Raw genomic sequence first — 24,604 nt, 5'->3', positions numbered from 1 at the left:
ACCTAAGTTCAAATCCCACCTGCCAGACACTACTCCCTTAGCTCGAGGGCTACCAGCAAGTCACTTAATCCTTTCCTACTCTGTACAATGGGGACCATAACAGCAAATGTAATACCTGCCTTACGTGGCTGCTGTTGAGGATGAAATGAGATAAATGTATATAAATCATTTTACCAACATTAGGTAAATTCATAAATGTCAGCTAGTATTATTAACCCTGCAAAGTGGTCATTCGCTTGAAGACTTCCAATGACAAGGAACTGCCTATACCAAAACAGCCCATTTTACTTCTAGACCGCTCTAATCAAGTGTAAGCAGTTTTTTCTCCCTTTAATTTGGAAGAATTGGACTCTTTCCACCCACTGCCCCTAGTTCTGTCCTCTGAGGTCAGGAAAAACAAGTATAGGCCATCTTCTGCAAGACAGCCCAGCAAATGCTTCAAGCCAGCTACCAAGTGTTCTCCCCTCCCCCACCCACCCAAGCCTTCTCCCTTCCAAGGGAAACATTCCTAGTTCCTTCAAGCAATCACTCCCACCCATCAAGCCCAGTTCCACAAATTGTAGGCATAGTTTCAGAAGCATCCTCAGGGCTGCAGGAAGGGATTCCTGATTAGAGCTCCCTGCACCCCTGCTTTCTCTCTCCCTCTGTCTCTGTTTCTCTCTCAACACCAACTTCCCTGTACTCTTCTTTACAGAGAAACTTGAACAAACCTAGGGTTCATTTGCCAACCATGACTCACTTTATTATAGGATACTCCCATGTTATATATCTGAAGTATCAATATTACTATTTCACATGCACCTAAATCCTCTTTTGTAGCATTTGTTATTTAGAAAAATGAATTAGGGAGAGTTAGGGGCAGATCCTCCTAGGCAGCCAGTAACTTAACCCATTTTCTCTGTCTCTGTCTCTCTCTGTCTCCTCTCTTCATTCCTCCCTCCCTCCCTCTCTCTTAATATGAGGATGACTATACAAGGAAAGATGAGTAAGAGAATTTCTTCCTAAGGTATCCTCAAAGACTTTTGCTGTCTTAGGGACTGTTTTCTACTTAGAGAAAGGCCAAACCAACCAATTAACAGTCACCTCCAAATAGAACTACATACACCAAGGGTGTCAAACGCCACAGCATGTGGTCAAAACATTCCAGAGCGTGGCTGAACAAGATTAAAATGCAATTGGGAAATATTTAACATAATAAATAAAAATACAATAAAACACAGAAAATGCTCATGTGGCTTTCTGAGTCAATATGCATCCAGGGATCATTATGCATGGTTAGTGGTCCTCATCTTTATTTCAGTTTTACAGCACTAATGTAACACCACTGATAGGGAGGACAGGAAGAAAACCTTACAAATATTATCTTATTTGACCCTCAAAGCAACAATTGGGAGCTGAAAGTTGGAAAACTATTATTATCATCCCCGCTATAGAGGTAAGGCAGAGGTTAAGTGATTTGCTCAGGGATATACGGTCAATGTCTGAGGCCAGACTTACACTTGGGTTTTCTTGACTACAGGCCCAGTGCTATATACCCAGGGCTACCTGTGGTTTCACGGATGTAGGGAACTTAAACTTATCTTCGACTGGGAATTGTCTGAGAAATTGATATATTAAGTGTACTTGACTAGGGCCACACATCCAGGAGATATCAGAGACTAGACTTGAATGCCCATACTTACGACTGAATCTAAAAGTTGCTGCTGGCTCTCTTGCTCTCTGTCTCCCCACCCCCACCCCCATCCCCACCCCCACCAGTCTCTGTTTCTCTGTGTCTCCTTCCTTTGTCATGTTGTCTCTAACAAACCGGACAGAAGTGTTTAATTACTTTTTTTTTAAATATCTCATGGGTTCCAAGAAATTTAGGCAGGGTATGCATTGACTAGGCTCCATGTCATTACCAAGTAGTAGAGTAAAGAGTATCACCAAAGACATATGGGGCCCAAACAAGGAAAGAGATGAGTTCTGCAATGAGAACAAGGTGTAAGAGATTACAGCTTAAGAGTTGCACAATATTTTTATACAAAGAGATACAGAAGAAAGCCTCCTGTACATTGAGATTCTCTATAGAAAATTTACAGGAGGAAAAATACCCAAAATTGCATAGGACAGATGAGGAAGCCTGCATAGACTGCAGGTGGCTCTGGGATTAACGTGAGCAGGGATCCCTACACAGGGAATCAAAGCATTCTGAATGCCCAAATTCATTTCCAGGAGTTAATTACATAAAATTACCTCCACTTTACATAAGAAAAAACACACCACCAAAGAAATATCCAGCCCAACTTCACAAAGAGAAGCCACGCCTAGTGAAGGAAGGAGCAAGGGAACCAGATTTACAAGACGTGGCTCTGCCACTAATGAGGTATATGACCATGGACAAGTCACCTCTTCATGCTCCAGTTTCCTATGTAAAATGAAAGGTTGCACGATTATGTTCATAGAACCCTTCCAGGCATGGAAGGGTTCTGTGAATGTAAGTGATTTGAAGCAGCATGATAAACACCAATTAACACTTTCTTGTCCTTCATATATAATTTTAGGCACCAGTCTTCCTTTTGTATTTTTAACGTCTAAAAACTGACTGTAAGACTATAGCGAATAATTAAATGTTATCATGGAAAGATAACTGCAGTTAGTACCACTTAACGTACTATACTTGGACTTTCAATCTTACTTCAAGATTTAACTATTTTTAAGCAAGGAGAAAACCCTTTTAAATAAATCCACATTTTTCCACCTAACAAATCTTCTGGGGGCAATTTTCCCATTCTTTTCAGGAAAGGCTTGTACTTTAGGCAAGTTATGGGAAAAATGCAAAATTCCCTAAATTAAAAGGAAGGGGCAGCAATTTATGCCAGGATTTAACAGTTTGTTGCAGTTTTTCAGTCATTTCAGTCTGTCCAACTCTCTATCTTTGTTCACTTGGTCATTTCAGTCACATCTGACTCTCTGTGACCCTTTTTGTGGTTTTCTTAGCAAAAATACTGGAGTGGTTTGCCATTTCCTTCTCTAGTTCATTTTACAGATGAGGAAACTGAGGCAAACAGGGTTAAGTGACTTGTCCAGGGTCACACAGTTAGTGCCTGAGGTCATATTTGAACTCAGGAAGGTAAGTATTCCTCACTCCAGGCCTGGCACTCTTATCTATTGTGCCACCTTAACAGAGTTAAGTTACTTCCAAGGCCTATCTATATTTGGCTTTCAATTCCTCAAAGAGTTAACATAACCAAAAATTTAAGTAAGATACATTGGTGAGGAAACAGAAGAAGAGGAGGTCCCTTTCTTACTGGCAAAATGTGCCACCAGGGTTCCTCCTATTGGTTCTAATTCTTTCTTACATCACTAATGTAAATATATGTTTAATAGGAATGTGTATGTATAGCCTATATCAGATTGTGAGATGTCTTGGGGAGGGTGGTAGGGAGGAAGGAGGAGAAAAATTTTAAACTCAAAAGCCTATGGAATTGATTGTTGATAAATCAAAATAATTTTAAAAAAAAAGTGCCACCAAAAACACTTCAGCACCCTCAATAAGACTTAATCTCTTCTCTTTAGGAATTATCTTTCTAAATAATAAAGCAGTGTGATTCAGTTTTATTTTTAGAAAATAAAATTCTAAGGATACTAGAGCAACACCCAACATAAGCACAAAGGTCTTGATTTCTATGTACTTAAGGTGGAAATAGCTTCTCTGAAATCAACTGCCCTGCCACATTCAGGGATACAGCCAAATCCAGTGAAAGCCCCTAGGCTTTTTATTATTTATTTTCCTGCTACGTCACTAGGTGACAAAAAAGAAAGAACTAACCAGGCTAGGGGGATCTCTTGGAAGTCAAGGCAGTATTTTGGTAATAATCAACAGAATCTTGACTTCTTTGGAAAAAGATAAAAAAAAAACTATAAGCAAGATGTTTCAGCAAATAGGGGTCATGGCATTACCAATTAGGTCATGGGACAGATTTTGTTATTTAATAAATATTCATTACTTACACATGCAAATACCCCCTTCCAAATAGTCACCTTGGGAGGCTCCTATCAAAGGACCACTAGTGCTTGAAACGTCTATTTTGTGACTGCCTCACTTTTTGAAGCTACCAAAAAAAAAAATCACTTGCATTAAAAAGAGAAGTGATTAATCCGGGCAATACCATTTCTGGTCAAAAAATGAGATGTGGTCATATAAAGTAACGAGGCTGCGTTTCTCGTGTGGCTCACCAACTAAGCTTGAAATACATTCCAAAAAAGGAGTTCCAAAAATATCTCGAGCAACAGCGACATCATTCAAACAAGTGTTGAGCCACCCAAGGTGACTACTTGGAAAGACAAAACTCCTTTGGATGAACAAACTATGTTATGTGTGTTCAGTCGTTTTAGTCGTGTCCAACTCTTCATGACCCCTTTTGGGGATTTTCTTGCCAAAGATACTGGAGTGGTTTGCCATTTCCTTTCCCAACAGCTGTGGAAACTGAGGCAAACTAAGTGACTTGCTCAGGGTCACACAGCTAGTGCCTGAGGCCAGATTTGACCTCAGGAAGATGAATCTTCGGGATTCCAAGTCCAGTGCCCTCTCCACTTCACAAAAAAAAATTTTTTTTAAATGACTGTAATCATTATCCCATAAACAATGATAAGGACTGCATCAGCAATTCTGTTAGTATAGGGAACTCCCAGATAAGGAATTTCCCACTACCAATGGAGCTCAATTTCTTGTTTCCTTTATAATTTAGAATCTTAGTGCACTGAACTGAAGTGCCTTGCCTAGAATTACACAGACAGTATGTGTCAAAGGTAGGATCTGAACTCACAATCTTTCTGGCTTCATTCAAATACTTGAAATACTTTCCTGTATTTTCCTAAAAGTTCTTAAAGCCAATGAATGGACTCCACTCCCCTCCTGTAAAGAATTTTAGAAGCTCTGCGAACTTTTTTTGTGTCCTGATTCGGAAAATGAAGAAATATCCTGCCTCAACTTATTTTTAGCAATCTTCAATCTTGTTTATGTACAAGTAACTCTCAAATTTAATACAAAACAATCATTTAGGGACAACCAAGTGATTTCCACACAACAGAAGTTATAGCGCCTTTTGAGCATCCTCAATCCTAATGAAAGATTTCCTGTGACGTTCTAAAGCGTAGGAAATAATTATCCACCTACACTTTTCCCAGTTAAACCATAACAACCTTGGGAAAAAAATACTGCTTGTAAACTTTAAAAGGCTTTGAAGAATTTTGTTTTGAACATCATTTTCTTTCCCGATATAAAGCAAGACATTTCAGATAGCAATACCAAAATAATAATACATCATTTTTTTAGAAGACAGTATTATTCTTACAAGTGAAAGAAAGTTAGATATATTTAGGCATAGGCTAGTTGAAGTCATCTCACATCTGTACAGGTATCCTACATTTCTCAGACACCTCAGATGGGACTTAATCCAGGGAATTAATCCTCCACTGGTTCCTTAATTATGTCAAAAGAAGAAGGCCTGTAGAACCTTGGGTGGACCCCCCTGCAGCAAATTTATGGAAAAACACGAATGAGTCACAAGACGGTCAGGCACAGATGAGCTGATGAGGTCTGCTCACTGGAGACACCATACAAATAAATGTGATCACAGGGCAAAAGAAGCATTCTGCTGGGCAAAGGAAGAATATGATATTCTGAATATTACACAGAGAAGAAATTATAAATGAACTGTTATAATATAGGAAATATGATGCAGAAGAACAACATACACCAGAAACTACAATAATGTAGATGAAAGTAACACCAAAAGGCTGCTAGATTCAGGTTAACTGTCATGAAAAACCTCAGATCAGGAGAACAGAAAATGACATAGACATCCCTCCTCTTGGTTACAGAGTCAGGAGGACCACGGATATAGGATGTCACAGATGCTGTAAGAAATGGTGGTTTTGTCCTCTGATTTTACTTACCTCTTTCTTTGTCACAAGAAGAGGCCATGATGGGAGGTGTGAACATACAAAAAGAAACATGTTAAAAACAAAGCAGCCTCATTTAAAAAGAGAAAAACACAACAGAAAAGCATTCGTATTCCAAGAGGAAAAAAAAGATCAACTTAGAAATTTTCAAAGACAGAGTCTATCCTTTCCTGAATCCTGATTTTTCCTAGACAGATTTTCAGCTCCTGTGGATAACTATCAAATGATTTTTTTTAATGTTTCAAAATGCTGGGCTTCTAATTTCCTAATGTAACAATCAGAAAGCTACCATATGATATAAACCCACTTTTAACTGGGTCAAATTTTGATGACACAATAAAAGCCTTCATCACAGCAATGAAGTCTGATATCACAACAAAAACAAGAAGTTAATGAATGTGAAACATCTCCATTATTCCTATATAGAGGGGCAAATGTAACCTGGCTTTAAATTTAGCATCAATGTCCTAACCAGGTATAACCAAAAGGAGGTATACTGTTCAAGTGTAGGAGCCAGAGTGTCATTTCAAACCTACTAAGAAAATGCTTCATGACAATGTTTTGAGAATTATCAGGAGGAGAAAAGTCAAAGGTGCTTGCTTAAAGACAGTAAGAATAATCATTATTCTTAGAACAAGCAATCATTGTGGGAGAAGCCCATTTCATCCCTCCATTCCTCCATCAAGGGCATTTACTAGGGAAAGAATACTAGAGACGAGGCTTCACTCAGTACAAGTGACTCTACCATTCTCTCTCTTTCTTGGGCCTTCTGGACAGGTTAATTAGTTTCTTTGGGACTCAGTTTACTAATCTGTAATCTCTAAGGACCCTTGGCACTCAGTCTGTTACAATGCCCAAAAGACTGGCTATAGATTCTATATTCCACCTTAAAAAAAAAAAAAAAAGTAAAGTTGCTCTCTGAGATGAAAACTGCACTTTTGTACGCAACTTTTTTTTCCCCCAAAGAAAAGTGTCAAAGAATTAAAGGCATATTCAACTTTTAGGTCTACCCATTGTGATTATTTTATTTTAAAGGTAAACATGACCAAACTTCCTTTTTCTCCTACTTCCCGCCCAATCTATATCAATTCCTTAAAGTAAATTTATGAAATATTTTGGTTTTCTTTAAATCAGATCCTCCTACTCTCACGTTCAAATCTACTCTCGGGCTAACTATAATTAGAAAAGAGATCAATAATTCCAAGATTGGTCAAAATCTAAATTGGGGGTAAATGATGGCAACAAGCAGGTCCTGAAGAATCTTCAAAAATAATGTAGCACCTAATTCCACCCCTCTCCCCCAAAAGACAGGGAAGACTTTTTGGGAAAAGAATAATCAACTGGGAAGTGAGGCCTCCTCAGAGACAAAAGCCTCTTTCAGCTCCAACAGTGAGAGTAGCAATGGCACCCCATTCAACGAGAAATAATGGATGAAGCCATTATTTTCACTTCCTGAAAAAGATCTCTACAACTGTGAAACTAAGCTCAATGGGAAAAATAAGATCAAGTACTGATTAAGCTAATACTATAAGCTAGACACTGTTCTAGGGACTTGGGCTATAAAAGTTTCTGGCCTCAAGTACCTTACATTCTCCACAGAGAAATAAATACAAAATCCATACCAAACAGAGGGTGCTAATTAGTATAACCATTTCTGAAAGCAATCTGGAATTATGTAAATAAAGTAACTAAAATGTACATACCCTTTGACCCAAAGATTGCACCACTAGCCTTATACCCCAAGAATATCTATTCATAAGAAAAATCACCATATACATTAAAATAGTCACAATGGCCCTTTTGGTGATACCAAAGAATTAGAAGCAAGAAGTCCATCCGTGTATAGGATGGCTAAAGAAACTGTGAAACATAAACGTAATGGAATATTTCTGGGCTATAAGAAACTACAAACATGATAAATATAAGGAAGCACTGAAAGACCAGCATGATCTGATGCAAAGTAAGCAGAGCAAAGAAAATAACATACATGACTACAAGAAATGTAAATGGAAGCAATAACCACAAAACCACCAGAAGCAAATGCTGAAAAATTACAAACAAGCATTGCTCTGAGGAGGAGATATGAGAAGACAGCCCCCATCCCCTACTTCTTTACAAATGTGGGAGGTCTATAGGTGTGGTACTTGGTACACTGCTTTCAAAAATTTTTGATACATTGACCAATTTTGCCAGGTTTTTTTCTCTTTGTATTCTTTTCTCTAAAAAGATTATTTACTGCATGAGCTGGCTCTCTGGAAAAGTGTGTGAAGAGGAATATTGGCAGAAAATTTAATGAATTAAACAAGGCACCATTAAAATTTTCTTTAAAAAAAATAATGGGGGTAGGGAAGAATGACTAATAATTGGAAAGAACTAGAAAAGGTGTCTTGAAGGAGAAAACCCTTGAAGGGAACTTGAGATGCCCACAGGAAAAAATGAGGAGAGAGAGCATCCCAAACATGGGAGAAAGGCCGTGTTAAGGCACATAGATGGGAAAGGTCACATACAGATGGGGAAGATGCAAATAGGCCACTTTGGCTAAAGCAGGATATGCAAGGAGAAGCAATGTGAAAACACTGCAGAAAGACAGGTTGGAGGCAAACTTTGAAGAGTTTTAAATGCTAGAGAGCAATCATCTTTGGTCTGAGAGGCAACAGGGTTTAACTATGAAGCTTCTGAAGCAAGGTAAAGACAGGGTCAGCCTTGGACTTTTGGAAGTATCATTGCGGCAGCTCTGAGGACAGACTGCAGAGGGAAGTCTGACCCAGGAAGAACTGGGAGGGTACCATAATAGGCAGAGCCAGAGGTGAAAAGGACCTGAACAAAGGTGGTTATGTTGGGGGTGGGGAAAAGGAGGTAGATGCAAGAGATATTGTACTTGGAGATAGAATCTACAAGCCTAGGCAATTGAGTGGAGGGTGGAGGCAGGAGTGGGGAAAGAGTCAGGAGACCAGATGACTCCTTGTTCACAAACTTGGGTAACTAAGAATCACCTAGCTCTTGAAAGAAACAGAGAAGTTAGGAAGGGTGTATTTAGGAGAGCAGATGACTTTGGGTTTGGGGCATGTTGTTTCTGACATGCCTACGGGAAATCTAGAGAGAAGATAGAGTTTCTGAGCTATGACCCAACCTCCCCTTCCCACTACAATCATTTACTATTTACTTTGTAACTGCTCAGAATTTACTCAATTGTGTAAATGTTCTATCCCCTCAACAGAAATAAAAAACTCCAGGGCAGGAAATGATTTTCTCTGTCTTCCAAGGATCTAGCTCAGTCCCTTACCCATAATAAATGCTTTATGAAACAAATTTTAGCATTTTTATTCATTTCAACAATGCCTAGACACCACAAACAGTCCCCTGGCAGCCCCAATGGGTGAGCTGACTCTTTTATGGAAGATTTATGGAAGACACTGAGAATTGGCCAGGATAAGGCAAGGAGGGTATATACATTAGCAGTGTAACTGCAGATTGGACTTAAGGTACCAAATGCAGGTTTCGAGGTAACAAAACCTCCCTGATATCTCATTTAGGGTCACAGCATAAAAGAGTCAAGTATAATTCTTCGTTATAAGGGATGGCTCTCTTGGAGGAGGATGGGGAATAATAAAAGAGGAAATCTTGGGGATGTAAAACAAAAGATTACCAAAAATCTATTTTAAAAAATTGAGAACATCTTTGGCAGATTCATCCCGCCTCAGCTATTTACAATATCCATCTCTCAGGATAAGCCTTCATCCTTCATACAAATAACAGAAACCAACTTCGTGAATTTCAAACTAAGGAATGCACGAAGTCAGAAATTGCCGGGAGGAATCAGGCTCTCTGAAGCGGCAGAGCTGAATTTCCCTCATCAATAACGGATCATTTGGCAGCTACCAAATCAAGCGTTCATCTTATCCCACTGAATGTTTGTTGTTTACTAGAAGCCGGGAAGCTACCCTTTCCCCCACCGCAATTTTTGGTTACTGACTGTGTGTGTCAGTGATTAACACTCAGTACCTTCAAGCCAAATTAATTTGTTCTAACAGGGAGTAAAAATAAAACTGATAGAAAGATATCAGTTCCGACTCGAGCGCATGAGTCAGGGAAGGCTGCTAATAGAGACAATGTAGTCCGTGGGATCAGATATCTGAGGATCAGATTTTAGAGTTGGAAGAAGGTACCTGAGAGGCCAGCTTATCCAACTCCCTCATTTTACAGATGAGGACACCGAGGCACGCAGAGAGGTTAAATGGTTTGCCCATGATCACACAGCCAGCAATTGTCAGAGGTAGGATTTTAACCCAAGTCGAGATGCTCTACTAGTGGGTCTCAAAATTTTTTGGTCTCAGAACTTTACACTCTTAAAACTGAGGAAGCCCAAAGAGTTTTTATTTATGTGGCTTGTAACTATCAATATTTACGTTTTCAAAAATTAAAATGTCTTGGTATTATTACCAAAATAGCTTTGACCTCAAAGACCCCCTGCAAAGGTCTCAGGGATCCCCCAGGGGCAGCCAGATGACACTTTGATAATCCTTGATCAGCCCGAAAACAAACTGAAGCCAGCCCAGTTCTGTTATTCCCTGGGTAACCTTGGCCAAAACCCAAGTCTCTGGGTTTCAGTTTTCCCATTTATAAAATGAGGGTTGGGGCGACCTACATGAACTCTATAGTGTCTTCTAGCTCTAAATTCTATAATCCTGTGATGCTGGTCCCTCTCTAGTACACAGACGTTAGAAGGACAAACCAAACCGGGCTCATTTTTCAATAGCAACTTGGGAAAAAGACATTAAAAGGAGACCATGTACCTTAGCTATAAAGATCTGTTAAGGTTCCATGAGTTACATGTAAATTAATTATCAGGTGATGGTCAGCATAAATGAAGGCTCCCTGATGCACCTGTATAGAATTGCTCTGTCGCTCTGTGGTGGTAATCATCCAGGTGTGTGCACCAACAGCCAGGAGTGGAAAGGATATAATTCCAACCCCCTTTGGATGATAAATAATCAAAAGGGGTTACTGGCAGTCACCGAGGTTATTATTGTCATGAAGCAAATACTTAGGCAATCAACCAATATTGGGGTCTACACTTGTCTACATATGTCTATATTACAAATAAATAAATATATATGCATATGTATATATACACCCATAAACTCACAGCATGAGAACTCTTTGATAAGCTAAGTAAACGAACAGGAAAATAGCAGAAGGAGATAGTAAGGTCCTTGTGAGCAGCAATTGCTTTATTCCACCTATTTCTACTGTTTTTCTCATCTGTGTAATAAGGAAGCTAGAGGTTCCTTCTGTCTCCAGCTCTATGAACTCTATGATTCTGTGAACTTTCTAAGCCTCAGTTTCCTCATCTGTAAAATGAGGGGATTAGGTTTCTAAGGTCCCTTCCAGCTTTAGAACTATGATCTTTAACACATTACGACGTTTCTGAGCCTCAATTTCATGTGTCTGAAAGTCAAGGAGGTAGGATCTAGATCTAGGAATCTTGGCAGCTAGATGTCAATGGAGAAAGAATACTTGACCTGTACTCAGGAGGCTGAGTTCAAACCCACCCTCAGACAGTTAACAACTGTGTGACTCTAGGCAAGTACTTAACATCTGTCTTCCAGTTTTCTGATCCGTAAAATTGGGATGATGATAAGAGCACCTACCTCAAAGGATTATAAATGAAGATGAAATGAGACAGTACAGAAAGGTACACTAAAACTATGCAGGCACAAAAGGCCTTTGTAAGCCTCAGAGCTAAATAGATGTTAGCTAACATTGTTACTACCTTATGATGATAAGTACTGAGAATCTATCATGTTCTCAGCACTGTAAGGGATGGATATGAAAGCAGAACTAACTGAGGAGAGGGGTCCAGCGTGCAATCAACCACTGGAAAGCAATAAATGACAGTGTGTGATTACTTATTTATTGTCCATGAAAGATGGTACAAAGTTTAAGGGCCCGCCTGCTGGCTGAGTTTTAAGGTAAAACCACTTGTTGGAGGAGGGGGTGGGGCAGAAGGGAACCATGAATCTAAGTTCAGATTCAGATACTGGATTTTTTTTTTAATTAGTTTGTCAGTTCATGCAAGCTAAGCAAATTAATGAGAGACTAATTTTTAAAACAGAATGTGCTTATTAATTTAAAACGGGAGAAAGAATTGGCCTGAGAACCAGTCTCACAGGGCCGATTATCAGTGCAGGACACTGGCTCATGGTGGATAAAGTCTGCTCAGGAGACCAAAATATCAAAATAAGAAGATTTCTCAGTAAGCTTAGAATCAGAAAAAAGGGAATTGGATGTCCTCAAGGGATATTTCCATTAAGCTCTAGTACATTAATGAATTAATTTCTGCACTCTACAAGTTTCTGTCTGAAAAAACTGATTTTTAATTGTTGAAAAATCATGCCGTATCTCTCTTCTTTCCTGGACAGTACTAGGAAACACTGACTAATTCTAAATCTTCAACTCCTCTGTTTTAAAAGTATTTATTTTTTTATCAGTGGTAAAACATCTATCATTTTACTTTCCCTTAAAAAACATGTAACAATTTCCAATATAATATATAAATAAACTTAGATTACATATTATCAGGACACTCAATATATCTAGTTCTTGGCTTCTGGATGTGTTTTGGTCACATCAGTACCAATTTAAATTTTCTTTCTATAGCTGCTGCCTAATCTTATCTCTTATTTTTTGAGGAAAATGAGACCCAGAAAGGTAAAGGTCTCATAAGTAATAATAAAAATAACTAACATTTATCTAGCATTTTAAGGTTTGCAAAGTGTTCTACAAATACTATTTCCTTTTATCTTCACAATAACCATTTTACAGATGAGGAAACTGAGGCAGATATTGGTTAAGTGACTTGCCCAGGGTCACACAGCTAATGTCTGAGGTAGGATTCAAACTCAGGTCTTCCTGACTCTGGGTCCAACATTTTATCTACTGTACCATCTAACTTTGTGGTAAGCATCAGAGAAAAGATCAGAGACTCATAGATCGAGAGATGGAAGGACCCTCAGAGCGCACCCAGTCTACTTTCATTTTACAAGTAATGATGAGTGACGCCCAAAGAGGTTTGATTATTTGCCCAAGATCACATGGGCAGTGAAACAGAGGATTTGAGCTCAGGTAACCATTCCAAAGCCGATGCCTCTGCTCACAGATCATGCTTATGCTGATTAATAAATCAACTAATCTGCTAATTATCTCAGAAAGAATTCAGTTGCCAGACAGTGTTATTCTAAGCCTCCAACGATCAGCAAGGATTGGATAATTCACTCCTTAACTTTACATGTTCCCCATTTGATATCAACATATCAATAAACTATATAGGGTCAAGATCTGTGAAGTGACCAGTCCAACTGATGGAAAAATGTGAAAGAAAGTTTTTAATAATTTCCTAAATCAGAAGAATTGAGGGAAAACTGATGACTAAATTTTGCATTCAATTTGTGAGAACTTAGAAGAGGAAGTGTGTTGGGGAAGCTAGGTGGGGCTCAGTGGATAGAGCACCGCCCTGAAGTCAGGAGGACCTGAGTTCAAATTCGGCTTCAGACCAAACACTTGATACTTACTAGCTGTGTGACCCTGGCCAAGTCACTTAACCCCAATTGCCTTTTAAAAAAAAAAAAGAAGAGGAAGTGTGGTATAATGAATAAAAAAATGGCCTTGGAGTTAGGAAGACCCGAATTCAAGCATCTCCCTTACAAGTCACAGCCTCTCAATCCCCCAGGCAAATGTCTAGTACTACAAGTCACAGACAAGCAGCCAGTTTTCTTTTAGGATTAAAAAGAAAAAAAACCATTTACTTATAAACTTTTCTTTAGAGAATATTTATTAAAGCAATAGATAGCTGAATATTTGCCTCTCTTTTTGGTCAGATGACATTTACAGAGTAATCACTGTATGTGGAGTGGTAATAGCTACTCTAGAAGACAGTGAGGAAACAGATGCTTACCATCTCATTGGGGAAACCTCCAACATACACATAGGATTCTGGAAGTAAGTAACACAGTGGCTACTCCTGCTTCTGCATACTACGTGACCTTCGTGGGTTTTTTCCCTATAGTTTTTTTAGTCCCTATAAAATATGGACTAAATCTCTAAGGAACTCTTCTAAAACATTACAATATTAAAACTGTCGATTTCTGTGATTCTAACATGGATATGTTTCTCATATCTAGCATTTCCCTTCTAGACCTACTTATCTCATTTCTGATCTATTAGTCATCTAAGATCCCTCCTCACTAGGTACTCCATCCTACTCACTAGGTCTGATTAACATTCATTACCCCCATAACTCCCCTTACCCCCAAAACTTGACATGACTCCCCAAGACCCATAGTATAAAACTGAAAACTACTTGGTTTGGCATTCCAAGCCTTTAACCTATCTGTTCCAATCTTTCTCCCACTACTCCCTTAAAGGGACTTTCGGCTTCAACCTGGTCAACTCAATTTATCACTGATCCATCTTTGTATGCTTTACTTATATCCTACACCATTTCCCCTCTTCTTCTCTCAGTTTAGACAAATCCCGGTTCTTCAGAGATTTCACAGGGCTTTAGTCCCTTCATTTGGTCCAGGAGGGCCATTTTGCAGATTGAGAAAACTCTGAAATTGAGAAACTCAAGGAAGGCTTCTTTTCATCCATCAAAGGAGAATGACTAAGTTAGGATGCTGAAGTTCCTAGGCACCATTTGTAAAAAAAATACTCCAGCATGTAAATAACTGTCAGATAAGGTCACATAAACTGGCAAGACACAGCAGTCAGAAAGCCTGGATTCAAAATCTGCAGGTGCTACTTAACTGACTTACTATTTGTGAGACTTGAGGCGACTCAAGTCTTGGACCTCATTTTCCTCAAAGTATTGCACCAAATGTTCTCCAAAGCTCTTTCTGGTTCTACTTCTACAATCCAAAAGAGGTTCAGACCCTGGATCCATCTCAGTCTTCAAAATGCATCCTTACCCCCTAAAATTTATATGAAGAGTCCATAAAGCAGGTGATTCAATTACTATACTACTACACACTCAAATATCAAGTTCTACATTGTTATCAGGACACAAAATTGAATGGTCAAAGTGCTATCAAGCAACAACTTACAAATGAAACAGTTCAACTGACACTAATTATAAACAAACAAAAGATCAGGTGGCCCATAAACTTATCTAATATTTGGGAACTTCAAAAGACTACCTGGGAATACTTTGAGTCACCAAGTTTCTAGTCTTTCTAAACTTTTGCTTTTGCTTAATTGTTTTACTTTGTTCCAAGGCGGAGAGGAAGGGAAGGAATTTCAGCAATAGCTCCAGAAATGATTATGATCTAAAAACATAAGGGGATCAATAAAAAAAGTCTGTTGGGTTTTTTTTTTTTTTTTTCGGGCGAGGCACTTGGGGTTAAGTGACTTGCCCAGGGTCACACAGCTAGTAAGTGTCAAGTGTTTGGTCTGAGGCTGGATTTGAACTCAGGTACTCCTGTGTTTTTTATTAAGTAAGGCCCTCAAAGATACTTGCTGAATGCCTACAAAATGTGTAGTCTTATTGGTTCTCCTGTTGCTACACTATTTGTTACATGCTTGTGATTCTCTCCACTCAGGTCAGAGGACCAAAATAATTATGAGCAGCCTGAGGAGGAGACCTGAAAAGGCAAAGGAAAATAAATGGCCATCACCTAGGGCAGATTGGTTTAATGGCTGAAGACACGATCCGTAAGGCCAGAGAATGAACTCTCTTTCTCGGCTGTCCTGAAAGCCACATAAAGGGAACTAACGTCCATTTGTGCATTCATCAACGTCATGGTGTCTTTCCTGGTATCTACTACCGGCCAGACATCAGAGCTTAAACATTCACCAAGATGAACAGAGGTCATACTGCAGTTCTCAACAGTACGATATGCTGGAACGATTTAAGAATTTATATCAGAAGTTCCAAGAATGGATGGGAGTGTGGGGAGAGAGAAGGTTACTTTCTAATAATTTTTTTCCTCATTTAAAGAGACTTCAAATTGTTACTAGGTACAAGGTCCAGATATAGCACAAACTAAGCTCCCAAAGGACAAAAACTGTTTTGGTTAATTTTTTTTTAATACCTCTAGTACCATGCCATTTGCAGACAGCAGGAGCTTAATAAATGCTTGATGAACTGAAATTTAAATGCTAGCTTTCCGAAAGGTAGCATTTCCTAAAACTTTAAGCTATACAAAAGGGGAATGCTCAGAAAACCATGGGTTCCCTCATGTTAAATGGGCTCAAGCAAAAGAAAGAAGTAAACAAGCATTTATTAAGTGCCTACTATGTGTCAGCACTGTGCTAAGTGCTTTACAAATACCTCATTTGAGGCTCATAAGAACCATGGAAGGTAGTATTATCCCCATTTTACAGCTAAAGAAACTAAGGTAGAAAGAGCTTAAGTGACTAGTGTCTGAAACCACATCTGAACTCAGGGCTGCCTAACTCCAAACCCAGTGCTCTATCCACTGAGCCACCTCACCGCGACCAGGTTGGAAGATCACTTGTCCAGTTTGTTGTAGTTAGGATTTTGGTGAAGACATCATCTGGAATGAGAGTCAAGGTCCCCTCCAAGTCTGAAATTCCATTATTCTGTCCTTAGGAAAGAGTTCATGGAATCATAGATTTAAAGCTAGAAGTCCATCTACTCTAACCCATTTTAAAGATGATGAAACCACTTCCGGTTAAATGACATGCCCAAAGTCATACAGAATGACAGGTCCTTTGACCCCAAAGGGAAGGCTTTTTCTAAAGATCATCTTATCAACATTATAATTGTTATTCTAACGAAAATAAATGCTTAAGATATACCAGCAAAGCAGTTTTAAGACCACAGAAGTCCCATCAATGGGTTTTTTTCCCCCTTTCAGTACATTTAAGTATTACTAGCTTCCCCCTTTGAAATGAGGTCATTCGGGTCTTTGGTGTGTTTGTTTTTCCTCTCAAGAAAACAAACTAGTAAATCATTTAAGTGCTCTTGTAAAAATATGCAAAATGGTCTGTGTTTAGAGGAATGGTAGCTATGAAGATGGGGCACGAAGGTCAGGAAAATGACCCCTATGAGTCTAATACTGAAAACAACAATGGGGGTGGGGAGGGAAGGGAATGGGTGAAGATGGGAATACAATACATAACTGCTTTGTCACTTCAAGGGTCCTTACTGAACACCTGGCCAATCAAAACTGTAAGCAGCAGGTGACAAGTTTGTTTATATACCCCTCTCTCCTCTGAAAAGGAGACTCTCATAAAGAATACCTTGGCAAGACACTCAAGGAAGGCTTCATTTCATTCATCAAAGGAGAATGACTAAGTTAGGATGCTGAAGTTCCTAGACACCATATGTAAAAAAGAACCCAGCATGTAAATAACTATTTACAAACTGCCTGCCTCAACCACAGATTCTAACACTGCCTATTAAATATTGGCATATATGGTTCACATTTATGATAAATGAAAGCTGAGGAGATTGACATGGAGGAAGAAAAATCTCCAATTCTCATTTTTACCAATAATGCCAGACTTCTTTCCTCTAAAAAATCCTTTAACAAGTAACATGAATGTTTCATCTCTTTTTCCTGGCCCACCTTGAGCCCACTGCTAATTACCAGCGTAATACCTCCAAAGAGGAGGTAAAGAAGGTATACAGAGTATGACTAATCCATTGAAGGAATGGAATCTATCTGATCAAGAATGGCTATGCCTCAGCTTAGTGCATTTATGCTGATGCCCGATCCAATTCACAATCTTTTATCTTCTTAATTCTAGTAAAGTTGGAGCAGTAAGTTTAACCGTCTATTACCAGGAAAATAACCTTTGTACTCTTGGCACTCTGTACACTTTTTTACGTCATCTATATATACTTTTATGGGACTAAGCATTAAGGCAATCCATCGAAAACAAATCTGTAACATCAAAAGAATAAATTGAGAGCCTTGGGACAGGTTTCATTCTTTTAACACAGTAACGTTAGTGTCTAACGTTAGTGTCTGTAGCCTAACTATCCTTTTCACAGGTCCAATTTTCTCCAGCTCTGAGTCATTAATAGTTTCTCTCCTGACTCATCTCACAGAAAGGTAGACAGTCTGGAAAATAATGGGCATACCAAAAGGTGCTGTGGGTGTTTTTTTTTTTTAAGCTATTTGGATTTATAGGGCCAACTAAGTACTGATGCTACAATTGCTTGAGAAATATCAACTGAATTATTACCATCTCTAAGTGCTTTTTGGCAACTAGGTAAATAGCACAATAAAAAGAGTGCCACGCCTGGAGTCAGGAAGATTCATCTTCCTGAGTTCAAATTTGGCCTCAGATACTTACTAGCTGCTTGACCCTGGGCAAGTCACTTAACCCTGTTTGCCTCAGTTTCCTCAACCGTAAAATAAGCTGGAGAAGAAAATAGCAAACCACTCCAGTATCTGTGCCAAGAAAACCCTAAAAGGGGATCATGAAGTTGGAGGTGACAACTATAAAACTGATCATAACACAAATTAAAAGCAGTAAGTTTTTACAATATTAATTTAGTAATTCAAGTAAAAATAAATCTATTACATGTTAACATAAATAACATTCTTATGAAAAAATAACTAAACTTTCCAAAACAAAAAAACTGGTGGAAAAAAGTGGCCTTGTTCTATACATTTTGGCTAATATCTTTAATGTCTGGCTGTGGATTCTCATTCATTTCTTCATCCAACCAACTGCAATGAGTCGTTTTGGTTGAAGTATATGAAGAAAATCTGGACTCACACAGAGACGGAGTTGGAAAAGGGAGTATTTTAGTAGGCAAATAACATCTGAGTATTATTATGAAAATAGCTTTGTCCTTGAAGATCCCATAAAAGGGTCTTGGGGACTTCCAGGGGTTCAAGGACCATACTTTGAAAACCAAAAATACATGTTTCCCTCACTCCCAAGGTAGGAAAATCCCTTTATCAATGAAGGTGGGCACCTTCTCTACAATTATAATCTTAGAGAGTTAATCAGAGAGATAATCAATCGCTTTGCCCAGGCTCCACACAGTGAGTATATGTGAGGACTCAAACCACTAAGTCAAGCTGTCTAGATTTAATTTAGTCTCTACTCTAATTTATTAATTACTGCTCAATTCTATAACTTCATTGTTCTTTTTCTCATTCAGCTATTTACAATCAATAAACAAGAATTTATTAGACAACTACAGCACACCAGGCACTGTGTTAGGCCCTGGGAGTACAAAGAATGTACTATACTAAGTAAAAAAGAATAGTACTACGTACAAAGAATGAAACTACCCCTGCTCACCAAAAAGCTTACATCCTAATGATGGAAAAAACAAGTGTATATAAAAATATATACATAATAATCATCACATTACTTTCCTTCTCAAGGGGAGTTGAGAAGGGGCAGGAGAGAGGGATTTTGGAAATCAAACTTTTAAAAAAATTAAATGTTAACAATTTAAAAAATGTAATTAGGAAATATTTAACAAAATATACTTAAAAGAAAAAATAAAATGATATACATAAATATTAAGTTAATAAATAGAAACAGACTAGGAAGTTTGTGAAGGAGGGTATTAACAGCTTGGGGGGGGGGTATCAAGAAAGGTTTCATGCAGAAGATAATCCCCAAGCTACATCTTAAAGACAGAGATTCTATGAGGCAGAGGTTAAGGTAGGAGTGCATTCCAGACACGGGGAGGAGGGCGCTGGCTAGTACAAAGGCACAGAAACAGAATGCAAAAATATCTTGTGTGAAAAAAAGAAAAAAGGCCATGATCTTGGTCAGATCACAGAGTGAGAGAGGGGGAGTAATGTCTAATGAGGCTGGAAGGATAAGTTGAGGCCAGCCTGGAAAGAGCTTTAAAAGCTAAATATGGGAGTTTATATTTTATGTAGGCGACAGTAGGAAGCCACTGGAATTGGCTTAGGAGGGGAAACAAATGGCCAGATCTCTGCTTAAGGAAAATTATTTTGGCAGTAGAATGTAAACTGGAGTAGAGTGGTGGAAGACTAGAGATGAGAACAATTAGGAAAGTCTTAGAAGAATCAGGGTTAAAGTGATGAAGGCTGTGTGTGTGTGTGTGTGTGTGTGTGTGTGTGTGTGTGTGTGCTCGTGTGCGTGAGAGGTTAAGTGAGAGTTGTGATGGTAGAAATAACAAGATTTGGCATGACTGGCTACATGGGGAGAATTCCATTTTAAACATCAGAGTTTAAGATATTTGTTGGCTATGCAGTTTGAAATAACCAGGAGGCAACTGAGACTGGGGTGAGACAGGAGCTCTGGGGAAGAAAGCGGAGCTGGATACACAGATTTAGATCTAGGAATCCTCTAGATAGAGATAGCAGTTGGAGAGCCGTTGAGGTTACAGAGAGAACACAGGGAAGAAGGCCCAAGACCTGGGGAACCCCTACAATTAGGGAGAGTATGATGGGGAAAGAACAGTCAGAGAAAAAGGAAATGATGCAGGAAAAGGGGAGTGTCACCAAAACCCAGAGAAGGAACATATCTAGGACGAGGTCATCAATAACGTCAAATGAAGCTGAAAGGTGGAGGACTGAGAAGGTTTGACAAATAAGAGATCGTGGGAGTAGCAATTTCAATTAAGAATGAGAGGAGAGAAAATGGACACAGTTGAGTTTGGATGGCTTTTCCCAAGGTGTCTGGCCGAAATAGAGTGGAAGAGATACAGAATGACAGGGTGAGGGGATGAGAGGGCCTGGTGAAGGTTTTTTTTAAGGGTGGGGAAGATGGGCATGTTTGAAGACACTCTGAAGGAACCAGCTGGAGAGACTGAAGATTCCAGGTATAGGAAGAGGTGGACTGAGGATGCAATCTGTCCCTAAAGATGGGAGGGGGTGGGATCAAATAGGCATTAACGAGAAGGGCAAACCTTTTTGTTAAACTGGTGGAAAGGAAAAGAGTAGGAGCTGATTTTAAGGGGTTTTGAGACAAGAACAGGAGAAGAAAGAGCTCATATCAAATGGCTTTTTCTTTTTTTTTCAATTAAAGTAATAGGCAAGGGTTCTTAGTTGAGAGAGGTATAGGGGCTTGAGGAGGAAAGAGAATGTCTTCAATAGCTTGTGGACAGTGAAATACAAATCTGCCTAATGGATCTATACTCCAAAGATCACTTCCAATCAAAACCTTAAGAGAGTCTTAAGGAGGAAGTTTAGAAATGAAAAACATAGCAGGATACCAAAGAAGTCTAATCTCCTATCTCTTCACACCTGGGAGGTGGACTTCTCTTCCCTACAAGCGCCCTGACAGTCTCGAGAACTGGGTTCTGGTCTCTCTGTTCAACCACTCTCTGTTCTACCACTCTATTCTACCACGGGACAAGTCACAACCTCTTTGGAATTCAGCACCCTCATCTATAAAATGAGGGAGTTAAACTCAGATCACCTCTAAAGCTGACTTAAAACCCTAAGGACCAAAGTCCTGGAACACTCAGGTCTGTAACTACAAAAAGAAATAATATTACAGGTTACATAATTAAACCAAGAACCAGTTCAAATACCAACTTTGCTGCTTATTATCAGTGACACAAAGCAAACTGCCCCCCTCCCCAATCCCTTTGGCCCTCAGTTTCCTAATCTGCAAAATGAAGGGGTTGGGCCTGTTTCCCTTTTAAAACTAAGGTCCCATCAACTTGTCTTTCTCCTCTTCAGAAATCTTACATGGCAACAGCTGTATTTCAAATAGTTACTAAGCAATTGGCCTGTTTTTTTAAAAATCTTTTTTTTTCTTTCAAACACAAAAAGGTCTTCTTCTTCCATAAATCCTTCGCAGCCCAATATAACCTCTCCCACCTCATAACTCAACAGCATATATTGTTTCCACCACTCATTTGGCAAAAAGTTATGGAGTGAAGTGTGGCACCTCTTTGTATCAGTATCTAGTATCTCCCTCAACCCCGAAAGTTAAGACCCTGGAGAGTCCACAGTTCTTTACAGTTGTCCTATCACCTAAATCACTTAGTTTCCAAAACTTTGCACAGTGTGGGGAAAAGGAGGGAGTGATTAAAGAATGATTTAATAAGAAAGAATTAAAAAACAGTTCAGTATTATAATGTGTAAGTGGGAGGAAGGGGGAGATCCAGAAGATATCTAGACTATCTCTCTAGAGAAAGAAAGAAAAGAAAGAAAAAGAGAAAGAGAAAAAGAAAGAAAGGAAGAAAGAAAAAAAAGAAAATAAAGAAAAAAGAAAGAAATCTGATGATTCTCTTTTGGGAAAGTGGGAAGAGGCTAGATCTGTGATTTCATTGGTATATGCAACTCCCAGTAAGGAAATTCCTTCTACCGAAGCACAGCAGCTTTGAAAATCAGTCTTAGAGTTGCCTGAAGGCACTGAGAGTGACTTTGGTCACAGAACCAGTATGTGTCACAGCCAGAACATGCACCCAAGTCTTCTTAACTCTTTCAGCAACTTTGTTGTCCATGTCACAACGCCTCTTCCAGGGTATCTCCCCACATACACACACACACATACACATATATTAACGTACATACACACTCAAGAGTGCACCTGATTCATAAACAAGTTGGAAGATGATCAATTATAACATTATCAAAAATCAATTGAACAACCACAAAAGAGTTACAGGCCTTTGTCCTAATCACCAGGTAATATTGCTTTCCAGTTCATCAGTTTAACATGTTTTTCCCATAATAGGTGCTTAATAAATATCTGCTCAATTACCTATCTTCACTTGCCGGCAACCTTACAGTTATAGTCAAATATCTTTGCAGATATTTGATGGCAGAAGGAATTTCTCCTAGTAGATAGCAGAAGGCGTCATAACAAATGTGTCACCAAATAGGCCCCAACTACATGCTGATTTTATCAAGTAATCATGAGAAGTTGGTCCTAGCCTGACATGTAACTAAGTCTATTTTAGAATCTTAACATCAAATTTTTTCAGATTTATGAAGCTTCAACTTGAAAGTCAAGATGTAGGCATAGGTATTTGAGTGCCTATAGAACAAAACTCAAGAAACTCTTTACGTGTCCAATAGAATCCTCATTACTAAAACCTAACAAGGCAGACGTCTCTAATATAGAAATGGAATACACCTTCCAAAAGCAACAACCCAATTCTATCCAAACTCCACACCCGAAATTTTCTATTTTATCTGGTTCCTTTTTTTGAACTCTCAGTGATTTAACAGGAAAAAAAAAATTATCTCTAAAAAGCAAACCACTACAAATCCTGGGAGTGCAAGTCCTGAGCCTGCTAATAATTAGGCACTGTTAAAAAAAAAAACAAAAACATTACAGTGTTGTAGTTGCTGGGCCATACTATATGTAGAAGACAGGGCCCATGGTTACCACAGAAAGAAGGCAGCCTTCAATTCCTTACTCAATAAAACAGGATCAAATTCCACAGACAAAAATGGTACCCTCGGTTGTTTGTTTTTAGAGGAAGATTAAATTTGGGAGTTAGCAACACCCAAACAGAAAACATTCCACAGTATTTAGACTCAATTGTACTTGGGAGTCATCTACATTCCCAGCACTGCATTCTCCAGCTAAGGGCATGAGTATTAACAAAAGATGTTTCTCAAGATCTCACGTGATAACACCATATTTATTTCCCCCACTAAATATTGCTCTTCATATAAAAAGAATAGTGCTTGAGGAAATTATTTCAGAAGAAACAAATACCAAAAAAAAAAAAATGTTAATATTAGCCAAGATACAGTAGTTTGGCTCAACTCTCTCAGAAAGATGAAAAGTGAGAAATGTTTGAAAGTGAAGCAGGCCATTTTCATTTGAATCATCAACTCTCCTTTTTAAAAATAAAGTTGAGGAATGTCGTTTTCCTCAAGCCTTTTGTCTTCAGTTTCCCAACAATCTCTATATTTTTAACTAAAAAAAAAAAACCCTAGAAATTTGATTACCATTCTTATGAATTCCTTTTAAAGTAATTTAATGAATACCAGATCTTTCTGTGCAAGTAGCAAACCACAGAGGACAGTTTTGTTGACTGATAAAAATATCTTTCTCCCTCTTAAACACACAGAGAACTACTGCATTTTTCTACTTCAGGAATTCCTATGAGATTCAAAGCTGAGATCTGCTCAAACCTACACCTTAATTTACCACAAATGGTATGAACTAAGCACATTTTTTTAAAAAGCACTAAATTCTTAACATAGCTGTATAATGAATTATCAACGAAAGTGAACAAAATACCAAAACGGGTGCAGGAGTAAAAACAATGGAAAATATGATCAAAGAGATAAGGATAGAAAGGATGAAGCAACATGGGTGAATTTCAGATCCAAGAAGTTTAAATTCACTCTCTTGGTCCCAAAAGGGAGAGAGCCAAAGGTAAAGGACGGTGACGGACACCAGATAAAACTTTTTCTCCCACTTCTCCAATGGGAAGGTGCCTGATGCTTCCCGTGGGTCTGAGTTGTCCCTGAAAAGTATCTGGGAAGAAAACAAAACACAATTTCCAAACACTTGCCCTGAATCCGCCTTTCAGATTTTCCAGGTGGCCAATCACACTTTTCTAATTACTGTATTTTTTAAAAGGCACCTTCTTAGTTAACAAAATCTGAGTGCTACAGCTTCATTCATACCTTAAACATTTTGTTTTTGTAAAAAGGAATGGGGGTAATGTGTGTGTGTGTGTGTGTGTGTGTGTGTGTGTGTGTGTGTGTGT

General features: G+C 38.7%; 1 protein-coding gene across 1 annotated transcript in view; it reads right to left on the bottom strand.

Moving 5' to 3' along the window:
- PAWR (pro-apoptotic WT1 regulator) overlaps positions 1-24,604 on the bottom strand; it is a 136,339-nt gene that overhangs the window by 110,483 nt on the left and 1,252 nt on the right. The gene's annotated exons all lie outside the window — the stretch shown is intronic.

Source organism: Vombatus ursinus, unplaced genomic scaffold (assembly GCF_900497805.2).
Source record: "Vombatus ursinus unplaced genomic scaffold, bare-nosed wombat genome assembly UNPS02014874.1, whole genome shotgun sequence".
Classification (NCBI taxonomy): Eukaryota; Metazoa; Chordata; class Mammalia; order Diprotodontia; family Vombatidae; genus Vombatus; species Vombatus ursinus.
This window is presented reverse-complemented; position numbering and strand designations above follow the sequence as displayed.